This window comes from Oncorhynchus masou, chromosome 33 (genome assembly GCF_036934945.1).
Source record: "Oncorhynchus masou masou isolate Uvic2021 chromosome 33, UVic_Omas_1.1, whole genome shotgun sequence".
NCBI classification, from domain to species: domain Eukaryota; kingdom Metazoa; phylum Chordata; class Actinopteri; order Salmoniformes; family Salmonidae; genus Oncorhynchus; species Oncorhynchus masou.
In genome coordinates, this window is record NC_088244.1 from 17458382 (window position 1) to 17483034 (window position 24653).

General features: G+C 41.8%; 1 protein-coding gene across 3 annotated transcripts in view; it reads left to right on the forward strand.

The window, feature by feature from the left end:
- Positions 1-1040: 1040 nt before the first annotated feature.
- Positions 1041-24653, forward strand: part of LOC135527919 (coiled-coil domain-containing protein 71-like) — a 28315-nt gene continuing 4702 nt past the window's right edge. The window contains exons 1-3 of one of the 3 annotated variants that reach the window (XM_064956579.1): positions 1041-1229; positions 13324-13395; positions 13752-13961. The gene's annotated coding sequence lies outside the window, so the exon portion shown is untranslated. The remainder of the gene's footprint in view (positions 1230-13323; positions 13396-13751; positions 13962-24653) is intronic. The other 2 variants (XM_064956580.1, XM_064956578.1) reach the window with 2 other exon arrangements.

The following is a 24653-nucleotide window of genomic DNA, read 5'->3' on the forward strand; positions in this document are numbered from 1 at the left end:
TACTATGCAGTAATTACACCTCATATTCACAGTCTGTAGCAGCCATTTTGATTATTCTTGGCAGCCATTTTGTGCCATACTGCTCACATCTGTCATCACAGTGGAGAGATGAGAAATGGGGGAGGGGAGGTTTAAAAAAGCCTGGCTTCACAATAACTCTAAACTTTTCAGTGTCGTAACAGTCATTCCTATAACCTGTAGACAAATGATAAGGTGATAATATTGACTACATTAAACCAGAATTTCTTAATCGATGTCCAATTGTCAGTTTTTAAATTTTATTTTACACTGAATGGTTGCATTATAAAATTGTGAAATTGAGCTGCTTATTAATGCAGAGGTCCTCTTTCTATTGCTATCACCTAGTTCAATTTTTCTGTAAATGGCCGACAAACGAATACAATGCTTTATTATTGCCCCCTCAAAGACTGCATCCTTTAATGTCGCGTTCAGGTGCTCGTCGGGAAACCACAACTTGCTAACTGGATGTAGTTATACACGTGTCGCATTTAACCAGTTAGCAAGTTGGAACTGACAGAGTTTTCTAGTTCTGACTAGCATCTGAACCTGAGCGCGGCATCATTCATGTGCATTTTGGTCAGAAACAATTCTTCAACCCTTAGAATAAGCTAGCTAACATTCCATTTAGTTGTATGTCAAAATTAACATACATAAAAAACATGCTTAATCGTTATCCCATTCATGAATTTAGAAACATAAATACGTATTAATCTAAATGGCTAAATTAACACTGAAAATGCAATAATTTAAATTTCCTTTCAACCCCTCCATTATCTCACAAAGATTGCTAGCTAGCTCACCGCTTACCTTTTTTTTCACAAAAGGCATGGAAGTTTGCCTCCCTTAAATTTGCCCAACCCCTTTCCTGTTCCTGACCACGCCTAAATCACGCCTTCTTTCCCTTTTTTCTGGGCACGGATCGGACACTGATAAGGTCTAATGGGCGTGCTTAGCTTGAAGTGCCGTCCCTATTGCATTCTAAACCCCACCCCTCTTCTCTTTCAGGTCTTCAAAACGGAAACACCCCCAACGGTTGCCATTTTACTTTGGCCAACGCTTGACTGCAATTGTAGCTGTCAAAGCAATATTCCAAAGAGTGCACTTCCCGTTAATTGCTGTATGAAGAAAGTGTGTCTCTGCTCGCATTTGATTGAAGTTATCGGCGCTGCTGAGTGGTGCAAGGGGGCAGCGGTTCGCACAACAAAAAGGTAGCTACACACATTCAGTACCTATGATGTAGGGGAAATGATAGCAAGCCATGGTGGCATGGTGTTTAAATGGCTGACTTTACAACTAGGTAACGTTAGTTACTCGCCGGTTTGTCAGTACAGTATTGTGTTATCTCCTGTTCCTCGACTCAGGAATGTCTGTCTGGCCTCAAGAAACGTAGCCAGCTAGCTAACGTTACATCGGCTCTTGTTTCGAATGTTCTGCCAGCCGAACAATGCTGCTAGCCGGCTAACGTTATCTACTTGGTTTGTTTGAATGTTGGTTACTTTTCTCACTTTTAGAGTGTCTACTAGCTACTCAAATAATCGAACGAGGGCAGGGACTTAGCTCTCTGACTGAATTAGAGTCGTGTTTACTCATAGTAATGTTTTTACTGTTCGATTTTTCTTCTGTCCGACCTTTTTCGATTATTCGGAATGACATCAAGCACGTTATGCCATTACATTTCCATAGACGAAAAGGCAGAAAGGTGATGATTATTATCTTATTTTTTATGTCTCAGTGCGATCAACCAGCACTACTTTTGTATTGAGTGAAATGGTGCCTTATTATAAACAGTCATAATTAGAGGTCGACCGATTACGATTTTTCAACACCGATTTATTGGAGGACAAAAAAAAGCCGATACCGATTAATCAGCCAATTTAAGTGTGTGTGTATATATATTTTGTAATAATGACAATTGCAACAATACTGAATGGACAATGACCACTTTTATTTTAACTGAATATAATACATATGGGCTTTCGGATGGGTGTTCTTAAGGTGATTCCACAGGTGGTATTTTTTTGATTTAGCCGTTGCTGACCCCATGCTTACATCTTTATCACAAATAAGACGCCTTGCTTTCCCTGGTGCCAATTCCATGTAGTTGTCCCACACTGGTGCTCTGCTTTTCTCTGCCATCTGTAAAACGCACACACACTGAAGTGACAATGATACTTAAGAGTCTGCTTAGGAGACAAATACTCTCAACTGTTCCCTGTGATGAATGTTGAAAACAAAAACTTTAATTTCTATATGTAGGAAATCCTATTTTAATAATGGACATGGTAAGAATTGACTACCAAAGTGCGAGTCATAATTCCCATGACACCTAGCAAAATCTGAAAAGCGGTTCCTTCATTCATTTATTCCATAGGATATTTTTAGATTCACTTTAAGGTCTGTTTCGTGTAGGCCTACACCACCTTGCCAATTTTATAACTGTGTAGATATCCATAGTACAAGGTAACTCTGATCAATATTGGCTAAATATAAGCAAAGATAAAAAAAAAAATGTAGAGTGGATTTATGAAAATATTTTGACTAGCATTACCTTATCCTAGTGAGATATACACGGGTATCAAAACGCCGAGGCGCTTCAGGCCTGCACGAAACACAGATCTTATTTGAAGTAGCTCAATACATTCTCTACGGAGGACATGGATGGTAAAATAACGAAACCCTTTCAAGTTCAGCCGCAAGTTATTACCGGAATTATAACGTGTCGACTATCTCCCTTTGACTCTTACGAGCCTGCTGCTGCCTACCAGCCCTCAGTCAGACTGCTCAATCAAATATCAAATCATAGACTTATCTATAATAAACACACAGAAATACGAGACTTAGGTCAAAACCGGAAACTACCACCTCGAAAACAAAACGTTTATTCCATTCTGTACTTTATCTAACAGGTGGCATCCACGAGTCTAAATATTCCTGTTACATTGCACAACCTTATATGTTATGTCATAATTACGTAAAATTCTGGGAAATTAGTTCGCAAAGAGCCAGGCTGCTCAAATTGTTGCGTATACCCTGACTCTGCGTGCAATTTCACCTGGTTAATTAATATTGCCTGCTAATCTGGATTTCTTTCAGCTAAATATGCAGGTTTAAAAATATGTACTTGTGTATTGATTTTAAGAAAGGCATTGATGTTTATGGTTAAATACACATTGGAGCAACGACAGTCGTTGATTGTTTTTTTTTATAAGATAAGTTTAATGCTAGCTAGCAACTTACCTTGGCTTATTGCATTCGCGTAACAGGCAGGCTCCTCGTGAGGCAGGTGGTTAGAGCGTTGGACTAGTTAACTGTAAGGTTGCAAGATTGGATCCCCCGGGCTGACAAGGTAAAAATCTATCTTTCTGCCTCGTTCCCAGGCCATCATTGAAAATGATGTGTTCTTAACCTGTTAGTACTAGGCGGCAGTATTTTCATTGTTGGAAAAATAACATTCCCAAATTAAACGGGATATTTTGTCAGGACAAGATGCTAGAATATGTATATAATTGACAGCTTAGGATAGAAAACACTCAAGTTTCCAAAAACTGTAAAATTATTGTCTGAGTATAACAAAACTGAGAAAAATCCAATCCAGAAGTGACTCATCTTTTGAAAGCCCTGCGTTCCGATGCGTCCCTATTGAGCTGTCAATGCCCTAACAACCAGATTACACTTTCTACGTATTTCCCAAGGTGTCTACAGCATTGTGAAGTAGTTTTAAACATTTATGTTGAAGAATACCCGTAGGCGGCTTCATTGCTCAAGTGGTCACCTGATGCTCCCGGAGAAATTCTCGCGTAAAATACCATTAGGTAGCCATTTTTCCAATCGCTTCTACTGAGAAACCAATTGTCCCGGTTGATATATTATGGAATAGATATTTGAAAAACACCTTGAGGATTGATTATAAACAACGTTTGCCATGCTTCTGTCGATATTATGGAGCTAATTTGGAATATTTTTTGGTGATTTCTCAGTCAAACGTGAAGAACAAACAGAGCTATTTTACCTACAAAAATAATATTTGGGGGAAAAATGAACTTTGGCTATCTACCTGGAGTCTTGTGAGTGAAAAAAATCAAAGTTCATCAAAGGTAAACGATTTAATTTGATTGCTTTTCTAATTTTCGTGACAAGGTTGCCTGCTGCTAGCAAGGCATAATGCTATGCTAGGCTATCGATAAACTTACACAAATGCTTGTCTAGCTTTGGCTGTAAAGCATATTTTTAAAATCTGAGATGACAGGGTGATTAACAAAAGGCTAAACTGTGTTCCAATATATTTCACTTGTGATTTTCATGAATAGGAATATTTTCTAGGAATATTTATGTCCGTTGCGTTATGCTAATTAGTGTCAGATGACAACGGTCCAGTTCACGGGATGGGGTATCACTAGAAAAAGAAGAAAAAACAGTGCCCAAAAATACTAATTTCCAATTGTTATGAACTTGAAATCGTCCCTAATTAATCGGCCGACCTCTAGTCATAATGGTAAAGTTTAATTCTGATCTGTCAGTGGAGGCACTTCAGGAAGGTACCAGAGAAGGGTAGGACCATCTTTCTCAGGGAATTTTATAAAAAATAGTAAAACAAAGTGATACTTTAAAGATAAAATGTTACGAAATATATTCAAGTCACCAAATTGATTAAAACACACTGTTTTGCAATAAATGTCAGTAACCCAACAGACTGCTGTTGAGGCATCACCATGGTGTAGCTGGAGGACAGCTAGTTTTCCGTCCTCTTCTGTGTTCATTGAGTACAATACAAAACCTAGGAGGCTCGTGGTTCTCACCCCCTTCCTTAGACTTAGACAGTAATTATGACAAGCTCCGTAGGATGTCTTCCAATCTATCAGAGCTGAAAGGATCCGAGAATTAATCTAATGAATTAATCTAATTAATTAATCTGAAATCATAAGTTACAGCTAGCTAGCACTGCAGTGCATAACATGTGGTGAGGGGCCTGCCGGTGTAACTGCTAAACTGCTTGCTGTTCACTGTACTGCATGATGTATTGCGTTTATTAACACATTAGTTCTAGAAGCTAGCTATGTTGACTATGACGTTAGCTAATATGGTGACAACGATGTAGCATGTGTGAAAGTTTGACTTGGAAAGGTTTTTCACCTGGTCACAGACAGCTGTTGTATTGTGCACTAAGGTCCACAAGCAAAGGGAAAAGGTGAGAGGAAGAGGGTGCCTCGATGTGAGAAGGAATTATACCTGAGCAAATGATCATGATGTTTGTATGTGGCTGCTATGAAAGTGAACTGTGTTTGCAGAGATCAAGGTTCATTCGTCTCAGCGACTTTGTTGAAAAACGTATCGGAACAGGGAGTAACATACTTTAATTTGTCCAATACAAACTCTGGTTTAAAACTTTTGGGCTTATGAATACACCCTAAATAAGTTAGATACAGACAAGAGTGTTCAAGGCGGTATTGAGTGCGTCACTGTCAGTCCCCTTGATTTCTAAATTCTCTCAACTGGGCACCTACTTTGTAAACATTCATTCGTAGGCTAGGTTGTAGCAACCATATTGGTTATAGGGAACTTTTTTTTGTATCATGTAATAGACCAAAATATCGTTGTTTCAAAGGTTAGGTGAATGTAATATGAATGACAGTCATCCAATATGCTGTAATCACGCCATATTCAAAAACAAAAGTCCTCCCTTATCCTAAAAGGCACTGACTGCCAATGTACACTATAATAGTGTTCACAACACTAAAATACTAATTTCACTGACCAATAAGAAAGACCAGAACACGTAACTCTATGAACTCATGAGTATTATTTGCTACAGACTGGTGGGGTGTTTACCATAACAACCGGTGGGCACCTTGAGGGAAAAATACAGACTGGGTTAGCTTCCTAGGGGTGTGCTGAGGACTCGGACAAATTGAGTATCGTAATGGATATGGAGATAAGTGTTTTTTGTTGAGAGAAAAAATAGTTGTTGTAATTAGCCAGAACTAACACCAAATCAGGAAGTACCAGTGACTCTTTCAATACGGAAGTGGCCAGATGCCGCAGATGCTAAGTTACATGATTCTTTTGCTTGCACTGACTGGAATATGTTCCGGGATTCATGCTGTGGTATATTCCTAAATGCCATATCAGTCAACGGCTTCATCAATATGTGCATTGATGACGTCGAGCCCACAGTGACCGTACGTACATACCCCAACCAGAAGCAATGGATTACAGTCAAAATCCACACTGAGCTAAAGGGGAGAGCGTTCAAGGAGCCGGACTCTAACTCAAACACTTATAAGAAATGCTGTTTTGCCCTCAGACAAACCATCACAGGCAAAACGTAAATACAGGACTACGCTCGTCGGACGTGGCAGGACTTGCAAAGTAAACTCACTCAAAAAATAATCGTCCTCACTGTCAACTGCGTTTTATTTTCAGCAAACTTGTGTAAATATTTGTATGAACCTAACAAGATTCAACAACTGAGACATAAACTGAACAAGTTCCACAGACATGTGACTAACAGAAATGGAAAAATGTCTCCCTGAACAAAATCAAAAGTAAGTCAGTATATGGTGTGGCCACCAGCTGCATGAAGTACTGCAGTGCATCTCCTCATGGACTGCACCAGATTTGCCAGTCCTTGCTGCGAGATGTTACCCCACTCTTCCACCATGGCACCTGCAAGTTCCCAGACATTTCTGGGGGGGGAATGGCCCTAGCCCTCACCCTCCGATCCAACAGGTCCCAGAAGTGCTCAATGGGATTGAGACCCGGGCTCTTCGTTGGCCATGGCAGAACACTGACATTCCTGTCTTGCAGGAAATCACGTACTGAACGAGCAGTATGGCTGGTGGCATTGCCATGCTGGAAGGTCATGTCAGGATGAACCTGCAGGAAGGGTACCACATGAGGGAGGAGAATGTCTTCCTTGTAACTCAGTGTTGAGATTGCCTGCAATAAAAAGCTCAGTCCGATGATGCTGTGACACACTGCCCCAGACCATGATGGACCCTCCACCTACAAATTGATCCCGCTCCAGAGTACAGACCTCGGTGTAATGCTAATTTCTTCGGCGATAAACACAAATTCAGTGAGACTAAACTGCAACTCGCCATTGAAGAGCGCTTTTTGCCGGTCCTGTCTGGTCCAACGATGTTGGGTTTGTGCCAATAGGCAACGTTGTTGCCGGTGAGGACCTGGATCCTTGCTGACGACAACAGTGGTAGGCCTGATAATGAACAACAATGAGACAGCCTATAGGGAGGGAGTCAGAAACCTGGCAGTGTTACTAGGACGACAACCTCTCAACGTGATCAAGACAAAGGAGATAATCGTGGACTACAGGACAAGGAGGGCCGAGCACGCCCCAATTCTCATTGACAGGGCTGTAGTGGAGCAGGTTGAGCGCTTCAAGTTCCTTGATGTACACATCACCAACAAACTATCATGGTCCAAACACAGCAAGACTGTTGTGAAGAGCGCATGACACCAACTTTTCCCCCTCTGAGGAACTAAGGAACCATGACAAATTTATTCAAGCTCCAAAGTTCTATAGCTGGACCATTAAGATTATCTTGACTGGTTGCATCTCCGCCTGGTATGGCAACTGGTCGGCATCCCGCCGCAATAGAGGGTAGTGCATATAGCCCAGTACAATGCTGGGGCCATCCAGGACCTTCTATACCAGGCAGGCCCTAAAAATTGTCAGACTCCAGCCACCCTAGTCATAGACGGAGAGAACAGCTACTGCACGGCAAGCGGCACCGGGGTTTCAAGTCGGTCCGGAAGGCTCTTTAATAGCTTGCCACCCCCCCAGCTGTAAGACTGCTGAACAGTTACTCAAATGCCTACCTGGATTATTTGCACCCCCCCCCCCCTTTGACAAACCTGTACCCATGGACATTGACTCGGTACCGGTACCCCCTGTATACAGCCTCATTATTGTTTTGTTACTTTCTGTTTACTTGGTTAATGTTGGTTAAGAAAATATTTACTAAGGGCTTGTAAGTAAGCCTTACATGGTAAGGTCTACTCCTGTTGTTTTTGGTGCATGTGACAAAACATTTGATTTGATCTGGGGGTGGGATTCAACTGCCAGCACAGATCTTTCGTCACTCAAACGGTGTGAAGCGCTGGGTGCTTTAGGGATGGTATGCTTCAAGGTTTTCTTCATATTTTCAAAGTGACCCGATACAAACATTGGTACTTTTGTAATCAAATGTCACTCGAGTCATCATGGACATCCAAAGCTTTGTTTGATCATGTGCTTATTCAAAGTGTGTATCAAACGCGAGATCCCATTGATTTCGCCAGTGCTTTCTTCAATGCCAAGTTTCTTTCAGACTCAGACCTTTACTACTGGAGACTGTACTTACAAACTTAGTGAGGATTTCTTCGGCTGATATCACTTTAACGGTAATTCAGCAGGTAGATTATCATGGAACACTCAAGGGTGGCATGTGTCAAGTAACATTTACATTTTTTTCTAAAATCACATTGTTTGCACGCTGTTCAGAGTTCATTTTATTTAGTACCCAGTTAGCACTGAGGAGACAGACGTCCCTCATTTACGGGACTGCCGCAATAGACCGCTTTGTCAAGCGGCAGTCCTGCTCGTGAAATTCACATGCTGTTAAACCTCACACAGCCCACCCGCCCTTCTCCCGACGCCAGTAACACTACAGCTGCCAGTCGAAGACGACTCTTTTTTACTTTTTCATTTTGCATACTCCCTGTGGCCACTTTGTATATTTTCTAATTTATTCAAGATACATTTGCCATTTGTTAAAGGTTCGAAAGTACTATAAAATATTGTGCGCAAAATTTAAGATCACAAGGATATATATAACACATACATATACAGTGCCTTGCGAAAGTATTCGGCCCCCTTGAACTTTGCGACCTTTTGCCACATTTCAGGCTTCAAACAAAGATATAAAACTGTATTTTTTTGTGAAGAATCAACAAGTGGGACACAATCATGAAGTGGAACGACATTTATTGGATATTTCAAACTTTTTTAACAAATCAAACTGAAAAATTGGGCGTGCAAAATTATTCAGCCCCTTTACTTTCAGTGCAGCAAACTCTCTCCAGAAGTTCAGTGAGGATCTCTGAATGATCCAATGTTGACCTAAATGACTAATGATGATGATTACACACAGGTGGATTGTATTTAAGTCTCCGTATAAATGCACCTGCACTGTGATAGTCTCAGAGGTCCGTTAAAAGCGCAGAGAGCATCATGAAGAACTAGGAACACACCAGGCAGGTCCGAGATACTGTTGTGAAGTTTAAAGCCGGATTTGGATACAAAAAGCTTTAAACATCCCAAGGAGCACTGTGCAAGCGATAATATTGAAATGGAAGGAGTATCAGACCACTGCAAATCTACCAAGACCTGGCCGTCCCTCTAAACTTTCAGCTCATACAAGGAGAAGACTGATCAGCGATGCAGCCAAGAGGCCCATGATCACTCTGGATGAACTGCAGAGATCTACAGCCGAGGTGGGAGACTCTGTCCATAGGACAACAATCAGTCGTATTTTGCACAAATCTGGCCTTTATGGAAGAGTGGCAAGAAAGCCATTTCTTAAAGATATCCATAAAAAGTGTCGTTTAAAGTTTGCCACAAGCCACCTGGGAGACACACCAAACATGTGGAAGAAGGTGCTCTGGTCAGATGAAACCAAAATTGAACTTTTTGGCAACAATGCAAAACGTTATGTTTGGCGTAAAAGCAACAGAGCTCATCACCCAGAACACACCATACCTACTGTCAAACATGGTGGTGGCAGCATCATGGTTTGGGCCTGCTTTTCTTCAGCAGGGACAGGGAAGATGGTTAAAATTGATGGGAAGATGGATGGAGCCAAATACAGGACCATTCTGGAAGAGAACCTGATGGAGTCTGCAAAAGACCTGAGACTGGGACAGAGATTTGTCTTCCAACAAGACAATGATCCAAAACATAAAGCAAAATCTACAATGGAATGGTTCAAAAATAAACATATCCAGGTGTTAGAATGGCCAAGTCAAAGTCCAGACCTGAATCCAATCGAGAATCTGTGGAAAGAACTGAAAACTGCTGTTCACAAATGCTCTCCATCCAACCTCACTGAGCTCGAGCTGTTTTGCAAGGAGGAATGGGAAAACATTTCAGTCTCTCGATGTGCAAAACTGAGACATACCCCAAGCGACTTACAGCTGTAATCGCAGCAAAAGGTGGCGCTACAAAGTAGTAACTTAAGGGGGCTGAATAATTTAGCACGGCCAATTTTTCAGTTTTTGATTCGTTAAAGTTTGAAATATCCAATAAATGTCGTTCCACTTCATGATTGTGTCCCACTTGTTGTTGATTCTTCACCAAAAAATACAGTTTTATATCTTTATGTTTGAAGCCTGAAATGTGGCAAAAGTTCGCAAAGTTCAAGGGGGCCGAATACTTTCGCAAGGCACTGTAAATGTTCCCATTTGGATCTGATATAGTATTTCTGATTTGGTTTAAAACACCTCCACTAATGACCTTCGAAGCTTCTCAAAGTAATGTTTTCTTCACCTCAAACAGCAAGCACATTTAAGTCTGTTTTTTACATCACATTGAGGAACGGTCATTCTCAATGATATGAAAAATATTTCTCGCTCTCTCCCTTTTTGATAACCACTCGGCGTGAAAGGGAAAAATGTCATGCTCTGATCCAGTGGAAACGTCATAAAATAGGCCCGCCTGATTTACTTTCTTTGCAGTACTGAAATGGGTTTCTTTACTCATTTTGGGTGCTGGTGCGGTTTTTATATTTAAGTGCAGACGCTCCACAATATGTTTGAGCTAATATTCTATAGGAGGAACAGGTGCAAAAGCAGTAGAACATTGATTTGTCAGTGCTCTACTCCGGTGAGCTCCTGCCCAAGTCGAACACAGATTTCTTATCCTTTGCGCAAATAGCCAACAGCTGTGTCTGTCCCCAGCTCACTGGTGCAGGTAACTTGAGGGGTCCAGAAGATTTTATACAATGTTCCAAGTTCGTTGCAGACCGGCCATACATATCACTTTGGCTATTTTATTTTTATCCAGGTTTTTTCTACTAGCAGGATAGTTTTTATTTGTTGGCTCTGTCATGCCGTTGGCCTGGGGGTAGGTTTATGATAAATACCTCTTCCACCCCCCCCTTTTCCTCTCTACCCTACTGATGTTACATTTGCAAACCCTTGGTTAACAGAGATTCTGGGAACATCAGAAGGTGGGGGGGAAATGAACAATAATCTGGTAATCCGACCAATTGAACATATGCGGTGGTACTTAATGAATATGATGTCAGTTCAGTTGTCATCTGAGATTCTCATCAATGATAAGATGACACAACTCTACAGTGGAAAGTCTACACAGTTATTGTATTCACATGGAATTGTTCAATTTAAATGTTTGAATATGAAATTATTCGTGATGGGATGAAATGTCACTTTAGCTTGTAAAATGTGAGATTTGGGTTTTCATAGGACAGGGCTCTGCTCAATCAGGGGGGGAAGAAGGGTTGGGTCAGGTTCTCGCTCAGTCATTCCATTAGAAATAACACTAAATATTCACTTACCTTTGATCATCAGAAGGCACTCCCAGGAATCCCAGTTCGACAATAAATGACTGATTTGTTCCATTTATGTCCAAATAGCCACATGTTCTTAGCGTCTTCAGCCCAGGAATCCATCTTCATGAGGCGCATGCACTTCATCCAGAAACTCAAAAAGTTCCGTTACAGTCCTTTAGAAACATGTCAAACGATGTATGGAATCAATCGTTAGGATGTTTTTAACATAAAACATCAATGTTCCAACCGGAGAATTCCTTTGTCTGAACGAGAAGTACATCTGTCGGGGGCGCGCGTCATGAGACCAAGGCTCTCTGCCAGACCACTGACTCAAAGAGGTCTCATGAGCCCCTCCTTTATAGTAGAATCCTCAAACCCGGTTCTGAAGGCTTGACATCTAGTGGAAGCTGTAGGAAGTACAACATTATCCATATCCAACTGTATTCGGTAGGCCAAGCTTTGAAAAACTACAAACCTCAGACGTCCCACTTCCGGGTTGGATTTTTCTCACGTTTTCGCCTGCCATATGAGTTCTGTTATACTCGCAGACATCATTCAAACAGTTTTTTAGAAACTTCAGTGTTTTCTATCAAATACTACTAACAATATGCATATTAGCATCTGGGACAGAGGCAGTTGACTTTGGGCACGCTATTCATCCAAAAGTGAAAATGCTGCCCCCTATCCCAAAAGAGTTAATCTATATTTTTCATGGCTATCCATTTACCACGACAAACCGATGGTGGTGCGAAGACCGCACTCAATGAGCTGTATAAAGCAAATGAGAAAATGCTCATCCAGAGGCAGTGCTCCTAGTGGCTGGGGACTTTAATATGGCTGCGATCCCCTCAACATCAGGGGAAATTTCAGAGTGACAACTAAAAATACAACTTCGTAACATTAAACATTCTTAAAAATGCAAGTGTCTTACACCCTTCAAAAGATTAGAATCTTGGTAATCAAACTGCGTTTTCCAATTTTAAAATAGCTATTACAAATACCATGCTTTTGTTTGAGAAGAGCAATCAACAAAAACATTTTCTGCCATGACAGTTTTTACACATTCTCATCTGAAGGTAAAATTATGACTTGCATTCTGATATCTTGCTCTTATTTCTCTTCCTGAGAGTCCCAGTGATCAAATGAAGTGCAGTTTTTTGATAAAATCTATTTTCATAAACTAAATCTAAACATTTTGGAACCCGTTTGTGCCGTGAATTCCATCTCTATCAATTTTTTACAGAGCATTCGTGATTACACACCGTAAACAATCGTTTATCTAGTCACGGTTGGTTTCAGTGCATTCCTCTGGATGTTTGCAACACAGCCAAACGTCATTATTTATTTTTGCGGGGAGTATTGACCAAAGTGAACTGATTTTGAAGACAACGAGCAATGACTCTTACGCACCAATTTTAGCGAAGCTTCATTGACTATATTTCTGCCCAATGACCACTGATCTTCTTGAAATCTAGCTGGGTAGATAGCCAATGAGCTGAGGTAAACGCCAATATGTAATGGTTTTGGGTTGGACCACAATTCCTTGTTTGTAATCGCACGCGCAAGGAACTCCATTCTCGCCTTGATGATCAGAGTAGTTGCTGTAAGGCTTTTTACGCACAGCTGTATTTCGGAAAGTTGTAGTTTCAACGATTTCATTGAAGATATCATGGTGAATAAATCAGGAAAAGTGGAGTCTCAAGTGAAAGTGAGACAGATTTTTGTTTTGTTTGAGGAATCTAGTGGTGTTATGATTCAAACGAACTGAGGAGCTGTTTCTGCAAGGACAGGACGTGCTTCTGGATGGGTAAGTGCTAATGCCGTTTAATGAAATATAATAATAATAATAATAATAATATTATATTAAAAAATTGCAATTAAATGTATGTGTATATTCCCCATGTCAGATTTTTTTATTTATTCAAATGGAGTAGAACAGCAAACACACATGGCCACTGCGCCTGCTACTCCTCCATTTCCATATGAAATAGCCATTGGGTGCTGTTCAGGAGAGGGCGGGCCCACAATAATGGCCGGAGTTGAATGGAACAGCACTTCACCTTAGTGACTGTTCCCTCTGCTCTATACAATACATATGTTTATTTTATGTGATGATAAAAGGCTCATACAATTAAAAAAATATTTGTATGTTTTCTTTCACAGTGATAGCGACTCCGACTGGGAGCCCCCGGTGCCAAGCTGCCCGCTCTACCTCTGCCCCCAGTGGTGTTCATTACTGCAGGCATGACTGTGCCTCAGGGCCAAAAGGGCACAGCATGGAAGCGTCGTTGTGTTCTGTGTCGCATGAAATGCAAGAGACTGCTATGGGACATGGCACAGGCAGAAAAATATTGTGACGAGGACTTCCAAAGGGTTTACTGTCTATTTATTTTTTTCTAATATTTTTTAAAAACCTTGTGTGTGTGTTAGAATTGCTTTTTGATATGTTGTATATAGTTATTTGCACTGCTGTATATAGTTATAGGTAATTTCACCAATTCAGCCACTTGGGTACTTTTGGGCAACTTGTGTGGGACACCTGGGTGACTTCATGCTAAATGTAATGTAGCTCACCCATTCCTGAAGTTCAGTCTGAACCTTTGCATACCTACAGTGGCCCTCTTGTGTTATCCATCAAAATTATCTCCAGCATCCTATCTGACTGTGGCTATTCTAGTACATGTGAAAGATGATACTACAACAATAAAAAACAGAACGTATGCTCTTTCTCTTTTCTTCTACCAGATCTGTGTTATATTCTCCTACATTCAATTAACATTTCCACAAACTTCAGAATGTTTCCATTCAAATGATACCAAGAATATGCATATCCTTTCCTCTGGGGCTGAGCTACAGGCAGTTAGATTAGGGTATGTCTTCAGGTGGAAATTGAGAACAAAGGGATGCAGCCATAACAGGGAAATTTAAAACGCTAGACCACCTTCATGCCACACACACAGATGGGTAAAGAGCTCTCTCGCCCTCATTTTGACAAATCTGACCATAATTATACAATCCTTACAATTCAAAGTTTACAATCCAAAGTAAAGCAGGAAGTACCAGTGATTTGCTCAATATGGAAGTGGACAGATGCTAAGCCACAGGACTGTTTTTTGCTGTTCCAGCAAAAACTGGAATATGTTCCCGGGGTTTCTGATGGCATTGAGGAGTAGATCACATCAGTCACCGGCTTCATCAAAAACGTTGTCCCCACAGTGACCGTAGGTAGATGCCCCAACCAGAAGCCATGGATTACAGGCAACATCCACACAGAGCTAAAAGGTGGGAGTTTTCAAGGAACGGGACGCTAACCCGAACGCATATAAGAAATCCCGCTTTGCCCTCAGACAAACCATCAAACAGGCAAAGCTGAAATACAGGACTAAGATTGAATCCTACTAAACTGGCTCTGATGCTTGTTAGATGTGGCAGGGCATGCAGAGTATGTACTACAAAGTGAAGCCCAGCTGCGAGATGCCCAGTGATACAAGCTTACCAGAGGAGCTAAACGACTTCTATACATGCTTCAATGCAAGGAACACTGATTGCATGAGAGCACCAGCTGTCCCGGACTGATCACCCTCGCTGTAACCAATGTGAGTAAGTCCTTTATAAACAGGTCAACATTCGCAAGGCCGCAGGGCCAGATGGATGACCAGGACGTGTAATCCAAGCATGCGCTGACCAACTGGCAAGTGTCTTCACTGACATTTTCAACCTGTCCCTGGACGAGTTTGTAATACCTACATGGTTCAAGCAGACCACCGTAGTCCCTGTGCACAAGAACACGAAGGCAACCTGCCTCAATGACTACAGAACCATAGCACTCGCGTCTGTAGCCATGAAGTGCTTTGAAAGGCTTTTCATGGCTCACATCAACACCATCATCCCGCAACCCTAGACCCACTCCAATTTTTATACCAACCCAACAGGTCCACAGATGATGCAATCTCTATTGCACTCCACACAGCCCTTTCCCACCTGGTCAAAAGGAACACCTATGTGAGAATGCTATTCATTGACTACAGCTCAGCTTTCAACACCATAGTGCCCTCAGCTCATTGCTATGGACCCTGGGACTGAACACCTCCCTCTGCAACTGAATCTTGGACTTCCTGACAGGCCGTCCCCAGGTGGTAAGGGTAGGCAACAACACATCTGCCATGCTGATCCTCAACATGGGGGAGGCCCTTGGGTGCGTGCTTAGTCCCCTCCTGTACTCCCTGTTCACTCATGACTGTGTTGGCAAGCACGACTCTAACACCATTTGTTTGCAGATGACACAACGGTGGTAGGCCTGATGACTAACAACGATGGACTATAGGGAAGAGGTCAGCCACCTGGTAGTGTGGTGCCAGGACCACCTCTTCCGCGATGTGATCAAGACTGAGGAGATGATCGTGGACTACAGGAAAATGAGGGCCGAGCACGTTCTGATTCTCATCGACGGGCCTGTAGTGGAGCAGGTTGAGAGCTTCAAGTTCTTTGGGGTCCACATCACCAACAAAATATCATGGTCCAAACACACCAAGACAGTTGTGAAGAGCACATGACACCGCCTATTCCCCCTTAGGAGACTGAAAAGATTTGACATGGGTCTTGAGATCCTCTTAAGGTTCTACAGCTGCGCTATCGAGAGCATCCTGACTGGTTGCAGCACTGCCTGGTATGGCAACTGCTCGGCCTCCGACAGCAAGCTACTAGAGGTAGTGTGCACGGCCCAGTGCATCACTGGGGCCAAGCTTCCTGCCATCCAGGACCTCTATACCAGGCGGTGTCAGAGGAAGGCAGACATCAGCCACCTAGTCATAAACTTCTCTCTAATGCAGGGCAAGCGGTACTGGAGTGCCATGTCCAAGAGGCTTCTCAACAGCTTCCATCCCCAAGACATAAGACTCCCGAACATCTAATCAAATGGCTACCCAGAATATTTGCATTGCCCCCCCCCCCCTTATGCTGCGACTACTCACTATGTATGCGCAGTCATTTTAGCTCTACCTACATGTACATATTATGTTGACTAACCTGTGCCCCTGCACATTAACCCTTCTATATAGCCTCGCTACTGTTATTTTACTGCTGCACTTTTCATAATTTTTTACTTTTTCTTAACTGCGTTGTTGAAGGGCTTGTAAGTAAGCAGTTCACTAAGGTGTTGTATTTGGCGCATGTGACAAATAAAATTTGAAGAGCGTGCAAAGGGTGGCTACATTAACAAATAAAAATTTATTTTAGATTCTTAACTTTTTTTTAGTTACTACATGATTCCATATGTTATGTCTCCTACAATGTAGAATAATAAAAAAATTAAGAACCTTGACTGAGTAGGCGTCAACTTGACGCTATCTATCTATCAAAAGAAAAATGTCATGTAGACTGCTTTTTCATTATTAAAATAGGCCCCCCAAAAAATCTAACTCAAGTCATCGAATACTAACATCTGTTCGCATATTCAAATAACCGTGTCGATCTCTAATTGGTGCCGTGCTTTTGAGGCACTTTGCTTTTCTTTTTTTATTTACAGCATTATCCACAGGCGTTTCAGGTAGAAAATCCTAAGAAATGTTTTTAATTGACACAAGCTGCCTCCAATTAATCAATCAACATATGGTTGTGTGTTTTTGGGGGGGGGTGGCCTGAGCCAGGGGAAGCGTATCTCTGCGACTCTTAAGAGCTACCACCCTACTTTGTGCAATTTCCACCTGAAGGCATACCCAAATCTAACAGCCTGTAGCTCAGGCACAGAACCATGGATATGCATATTCTTGGTACCATTTGAAAGAAAACACTCTGAAGTTTGTGTAAATGTGAATTGAATGTAGGAGAATATAACACAATAGATCTGGTTTAGATAAAACAATGAAAATAAACATATGTTTTTTTATTTTGCCCTTTTGGCCCTTGGGCACATCCATGATGAACACTTGTGGCAGGAGCAGAAGGGACAGGGCTTGGTGCAGTGGTGCTGTAGCTAGCAAGCTCCTTGATGAGCTGCTCTCTGATGGCTTTCTGTGAGAGGAAGGGCTTTCTAGTCGGAGTCAGTGCCACTGTGGAATAATTTTCAGTTAGAATAGTTTCACATATGAGCCCTGTATCAACAGGAATAAAACATATTATATATATATGTACAGGGAACATAAAGTGCTGTTCCATTTCTCTTTGGCCATTGTTGTGGGCCTGCCTCAAATAGGCTATTTCATGTGGGGGTGGAGCAGCAGCTGGAAGACCATGCTCCCTCTAATGTAGACTGATTGGAGGAAGCATGCTGGCTGTGTTGAGATGTATGGGTTTACATTCTACACCATACCGTTTTTATTTATTTATTTATTTATTTATATATATATATATATATATATATATACACAGACATAGGCATAGACTATGGTCGTTCTCATAGAAACAAACAGACCCTCACTCACAATGACTAGCTAATGTGTACCTTACCCATTTCATTACATCTTTATTTATTGCAAATAAAATTTAAAAACAATCACAAGTAATATTATATATTAATTTCAAACAACGGCATTAGCATGAGAGCAACTTACCAGTCCAAAACCAATGCCCTGTCCGTTCAAAAAATATGCCTGTTTCAGAATCAAAGCTATGGGAGCTAATGGAGTCTTCAAAAAGCAGATCTGTCTCACTTCCACAATCAATTTCCTCTAAAATTGTTTCTACATTTGTATATCTAGTCTTAGAATTAGCTTTCTTTGACTTATTTGCCATGATGCTGGATAAATAAACAGCTGAAGATGGAAGTCACCGAAATACTGCTGTGCGTAATAAGCTTTGCTCCTTCATGGTTGAATTGGCAATGGCGAAAGAACGGTCCTCAATGGAAAGTTTTGTCTTACAACAAAGAACCATGGGATGTTGCCGTTTACCTCTGCTCATTGGCTATCGCCCCAGCTAGATTTCAAGACGATCAGTGGTCATTGGGTTAAGATACAGTCAATCAACGAGACAGTGGTCATATAATTGTTGCACAATGGGCTCGTCAATTGTTGTCTTCCAATCGTTTTTTCCGGGTCAATACATCCCGCAAAATGACCCATCAGGTTTGGTTGTGTTACAAACAGTTGATTGCAAGGAAACCAAACATGACTGGATAAAGTCAGGGAAAGTCTGTCTATTTACGTTGGATGTTAGGTCGAAAATTTAATGACACGAAATTCAACGAGATAAGCGTTCACAAAATGTTTTGTGTTAGGCTATAAAAAATGGATTTAACCAAACAAAAGACCATTCATTGTGTAACAATGATCCTTGGGATTGCAACCAGAGCAAGATCTTCAAAGGTAAACGATGTATTTCAATGCAGTTTGTGATTTTGTTACGCAAGTGCTGGTTGAATAAGTAGTTTGATATGGGGGTCTGTGCTCAGATAATCACAGCGTATTCTTTCGCAATTAATATTTTTTTAAATATGACAACGCAGTTGGATTAGCAAGATTCTAGGCTTTTGAAGCATGTGAGACACTTGTATTTTCAGGAATGTTTAATATGATTATTTGTGGCGAACACCGTATGTTGTCGAATTCAAACCCGTATCCGGGATGGGTAGTTCAGTTAAAGGTCTGCAAATGTACTTTTGGCAGAAAATATTACTCAGATCATGTACAAAGCAGTAAAGGTTTACTATGTAGATAAGGTTAATGTTTTGGATGCATGTACCAAAGCATGAAGGTCTCCATTGAAAGGCCACTACACATGACCATCTAGATAACACGAGGTTGTACATGAGGTTAATGTCCCGAGGGTCTAGCCTTATCCTCTAAAGGTGGACAGCCATTCTCACCCATTTTGTATAGCAGGAAAGGCCAATACATAACACAAGGTTAAAATATGAAAAACTAAAACAAGGATGAAGTGACTAATAATAGTACTCTTCATTGTGAATAAGAAAAAATGCAACACCCGTGTGTAGCTCACATGACACAAACAGTAATCAACTAGATGACATGAGTGCACATTTTCCCAAACTACATTTACTCTAGGGTGCCACGCATGATGGCATCCTGGAAAGACACTTGACCTGCTGGTGTGAGGATGTAGTCCTTGAGGTTGTTGCACACAATTGTTTTCCCTCTATGCTGACATGTTTCTTAGGTCTGAGAAGCTGGTGTCCCCTTGTATCACTCTCTGGAAGCAGGTCCACAGTGGGTGTGTACTGGATCTACACTGTTGATGAATCTGTGTTGTCAGTCTGTGGTTGACGTTAGTTGTGGAGGGCCATGCAGGCCTTCACAATGGTCTCCGCTTTCTCCGGGGGAACCTCAAGGGCTTGTCCCAGGATCCTCCATCTTGCAGAGCAGTTCTCTGAAATTATTTTGGATTTTGAGTGGCGGTAGTTGCAGATCTTCTCGGCATCAAGGCCAGATGAAACCTTGAGTAAAATAAGTGTTTCCATAGCCTTCATGTTTCTGTACAATACGATCATATGTGTACTGTAACAACTGTGTAGCCTATGCTTTGGACATAGGCCCCCATCCTCTTATTGGGATGCCAGATCACTTTTATGTGAAGCATATCAACATCAAATCAAATGTATTTATATAGCCCTTCGTACATCAGCTGATATCTCAAAGTGCTGTACAGAAACCCAGCCTAAAACCCCAAACAGCAAGCAATGCAGGTGTAGAAGCATGGTGGCTAGGAAAAACTCCCTAGAAAGGCCAAAACCTAGGAAGAAACCTAGAAGAACCAGGCTATGTGGGGTGGCCAGTCCTCTTCTGGCTGCCGGGTGGAGATTATAACAGAGCATGGCCAAGATGTTCAAATGTTCATAAATGACCAGCATGGTCGAATAATAATAAGGCAGAACAGTTGAAACTGGAGCAGCAGCACGGCCAGGTGGACTGGGGACAGCAAGGAGTCGTCATGTCAGGTAGTCCTGGGGCATGGTCCTAGGACTCAGGTCCTCCAAGAGAGAGAGAAGTAGAGAATTAGAGAACGCACACTTAGATTCAAACAGGACACATTGGACAGGAGAAGTACTCCAGATATAACAAACTGACCCTAGCCCCCCGACACAAACTACTGCAGCATAAATACTGGAGGCTGAGACAGGAGGGGTCAGGAGACACTGTGGCCCCATCCGAGGACATCTATTGGTATAATTTTTGTGTGTGTATAGTGACATGTATTTAGCGTATCGTAGCTGGATATGGTTCGTACCTTGCATCGCAGACTGCCATGAGGACCATTGGCAAAAAGCCGTTGTAGTAATCGCTGCCCAGGTTTGCTGGATGTCAGAACCGAACATGTTTTCTGTCCAACAATCCTCAATCTGCCGAGTGTGCCATGGAGGTATAAGCAACACAATCCTCCGTCGGGACATGCCAGATAGCCTGGCACACTTCTGTGATGATGGCAGAAACATTCCTAGCTTATGAGTTACAACTCGCAAGCAATACTTGGTGTGATGCCGCTCGCCAAAAACCGAAAGGGCACAGACAGACTTTCTGCAGCCCTTACGGGTAAGCTGTGAGTTTTCTTCTGCGATATGTGAGGGGCAAGCCAGTGAAGGAAGTCGTAAAATCTTGCAACAGACATCCGAAAGTTGTGAACACCTTTCAACATGGCACCGGCAGAGATGGTCGCCTCGCTTCGCGCTCTTAGATAATTATGCAGTAGTTTTTTAAATGTATTTCTTACACTGTTACCCCAGGAAATCTTAAGTCTCATTCCATACAACCAGGAGGAACTATTGGATATAGGAGCAACGTTAACTTACCAACATTACGACCAGGGGTACGACTTTCCCGAAGCGGATCCTCTGTTTGGTCCACCACCCAGGACAATGGATCAGATCCCAGCAGGCGACCCAAAAACAACAACTCCTCAAAGGGCAGGCGGAGCGGTCTTCTGGTCAGGCTCCGTAGATGGACACATCGCCCACCACTCCTGAGTATACTACTAGCCAACGTCCAGTCTCTTGACAACAAGGTAGACAAAATCCGATCAATGGTTGTAGAGATTGTAACGTTCTGTTTCACGGAAAGATGGCTCGCTCGGGATACGTTATCAGAGTCGGTACAGCCACCTGGTTTCTTCACACATCGCGCCAACAAACAAACATCTCACTGGTAAGAAGGGCGGGGGTGTATGCCTTATGATTAACTAGTCTTTGTGTGATCATAACATACAGCAACTCAAGTCCTTTTTTTCACCTGACCTAGAATTCCTTACAATCAAATGCCGCATTATCTACTAAGAGAATTCTCTTCGACTATAACCACAGCCGTGTGTACCCCCACAAGCAGACACTTCGACGGCCCTGGAAGAACTTCAATGGACTTTATGTAAACTGGAAACTACATCCTGGGGCTGCATTTATTGTAACTGGGGATTTATCAAAGCTAATCTGATGAGAAGACTTCCTAAATGATGTCAGCATGTGCGACCCGGGCTGGCAGCATTCTGGATCATTGCTACTCTAACTTCCGCGACGCATACAAAGCTTGTCCTCCTTTCGGCAAATCTGACCGACTCCATTTTTTTGTTGCTCCCTGCCTATAGACAGAAACTAAAACAGGAAACGTCTGTAGTTGGACCCGCGTTGAACAGACCTGAGCAATCTGATTCCACCCTTCAAGATTGCTTCGATCACGTGGATATGTTCCGGATAGCCTCAGACAATAACATTGATGTATTGAGTTTATAAGCAAGTGCATTTGTGGTGATGTACCCACGGTGACGATTAAAACCTTCCCCAACCAGAAACTCTGGATTGATGGCAGCATTCGCGCTAAACTGAAAGTGTGAACCACTGCTTTTAAATCATGGCAAGGTGACCGGAATACAGTGTAGCTATTCCCTCCGCGGCAGTCAAACAAGCTAAGTGTCAGTATAGAGACAGTCAGAATTCAACGGCTCAGATGTATGTTGGCAGGGTCTACATTCAATCACGGATTACAAAAAGAAAACCAGCGCCATCGCAGACACCGTCTTGCTCCCAGACGAACTAAACAACTTCCTTGCTCACTTTGAGGACAATACAGTGCCACTGACACGGCCCGCTACCATAACCTGCGGGCTCTCCTTCACTGCAGCCAACATGAGTAAAACATTTAAACGTGTTAACCCTCGCAAGGCTGCTGGCCCAGACGGCATCCCTAGCCGCGTCCTCAGAGCATGCGCAGCCCAGCTGGCTGGTCACCTCCACCCTATCAATCAGATTTATTTATAAAGCCCTTCTTACATCAACAGATGTCACAAAATGCTGTACAGAAACCCAGCCTACAATGCCAGAACCTAGGAAGAAACCTAGAGAAGAACCAGGCTGAGGGGTTGTTAAGGGAATTTTTATCAATAATGACTAATTATGTATACATTTCAATCAGGACTGACTAATCAGAATACTATTATATTACTGTATATGTATGAATTATCTTTATAATCCTAGTACTGAATATAATGTGTGTAAATATAATCAAGAATTGGAACAATGACTGTCTGTTCCTTGGTAGAAATGAATGAACTTATAGCCAGACTGGCTCGAATGCTTATCTACACAGGAAGACCTTGGTTCTATTCATAAATTATCGTAATAGGGAGAGACGATGTGAAAACCTTACAGCCATTGTACTGGAACGGAGATCAGACGGGCTAGTACTAATTCTAATGACGTAATTTTTAGTTTATAACCTGTGGTAAAATGTATAATGGGCAGTACTCTCGAGAATAAAAGCTGCTGATTGACTCCTCCTATGGCTGCGGTCCCTGTACAGGGATCAAAATCAGCGGAAATTCCAGAGCGCCAACTAATAGTACTCGATACAACTCAAACTTTCATTAAAACACACATGCAGGGTACTCAATTAAAGCTACACTGGTTGTGAATCTCGCCAACATGTCAGATTTTTAAAATGCTTTTCGGCGAAAGCATGAGAAGCTATTATCTGATAGCATGCAACCCCCAGAAATACACGAAGGGGACGTAAACAAAATAATTAGCGTAGCCGGCGCGACACAAAACGCAGAAATAAAATATAAAACATTCATTACCTTTGACGAGCTTCTTTGTTGGCACTCCTATATGTCCCATAAACATCACAATTGGGCCTTTTTTCAATTAAATCGGTCCATGTATACCCAAAATGTCCATTTATGAACACGGTCAGATCCAGGAACAAACTCAGTTTCAAAACGCAACGTCATTTTTTTTAAATTAAAAAAGTTGCCTATAAACTTTGACAAAACACTTCAAACTACTTTTGTAATCCAACTTTAGGTATTAGTAAACGTTAATAAACAATCAAATTGATCACGGGGCGATCTGTATTCAATAGCAGCAAGTCTTGAAATCATCGTCCATATTCTACCTTTCATAACTTCCTCCGGTATACTCGACTACAGGAAGTGCCTATTACTCATTTGACCAAGGATTAACTTCAATACAATTCCCAACACTGGCGACACGTGCGGAAGCTGTAGGAACTGTATACCGGTCGCTATCTATTTTCCCTTGTCATAGACAATACAGAGACTGGCGGATTGATATTTTTTTCGTGTTTTTTGTGAACAGTTTTCCTTGGGATTTTGCCTCCTACACACGTTCTGTTATAGTCACAGACATCATTTAACCAGTTTTATAAACTTCAGAGTGTTTCCTATCCACACATACTAATCATATGCATATACTATATTCCTGGCATGACTAGCAGGATGTTGTAATTTTGCGCGATTTTTAACAAAAAGCTGCGAAAATTCGCAGCCTCCTTAACATGTTTTAAGACTAGTCTCTGTGCATTTTATACAAATAAGTCATACAGATTCTTATGAATTGACAGTGATCAATTACTTTTAATTGGGTATTAAAACAGAGGAATATAATTCCTGTAACGGGTAGCCAGTCCTCTTCTGGCTTTGCCAGGTGGAGATTATAACAGAACATGGCCAAAATGTTCTTAGATGACCAGCATGGTCCAATAATAATCACAGTGGCTGTCGAGGGTGCAACAGGGCAGCACCTCAGTAGTAAATGTCAGTTGGCTTTTCGTAGCCGAGTATCTCTACTGCTTTCTCAGAGTTGAAAACAGCAGGTCCGGTGAACAGGTG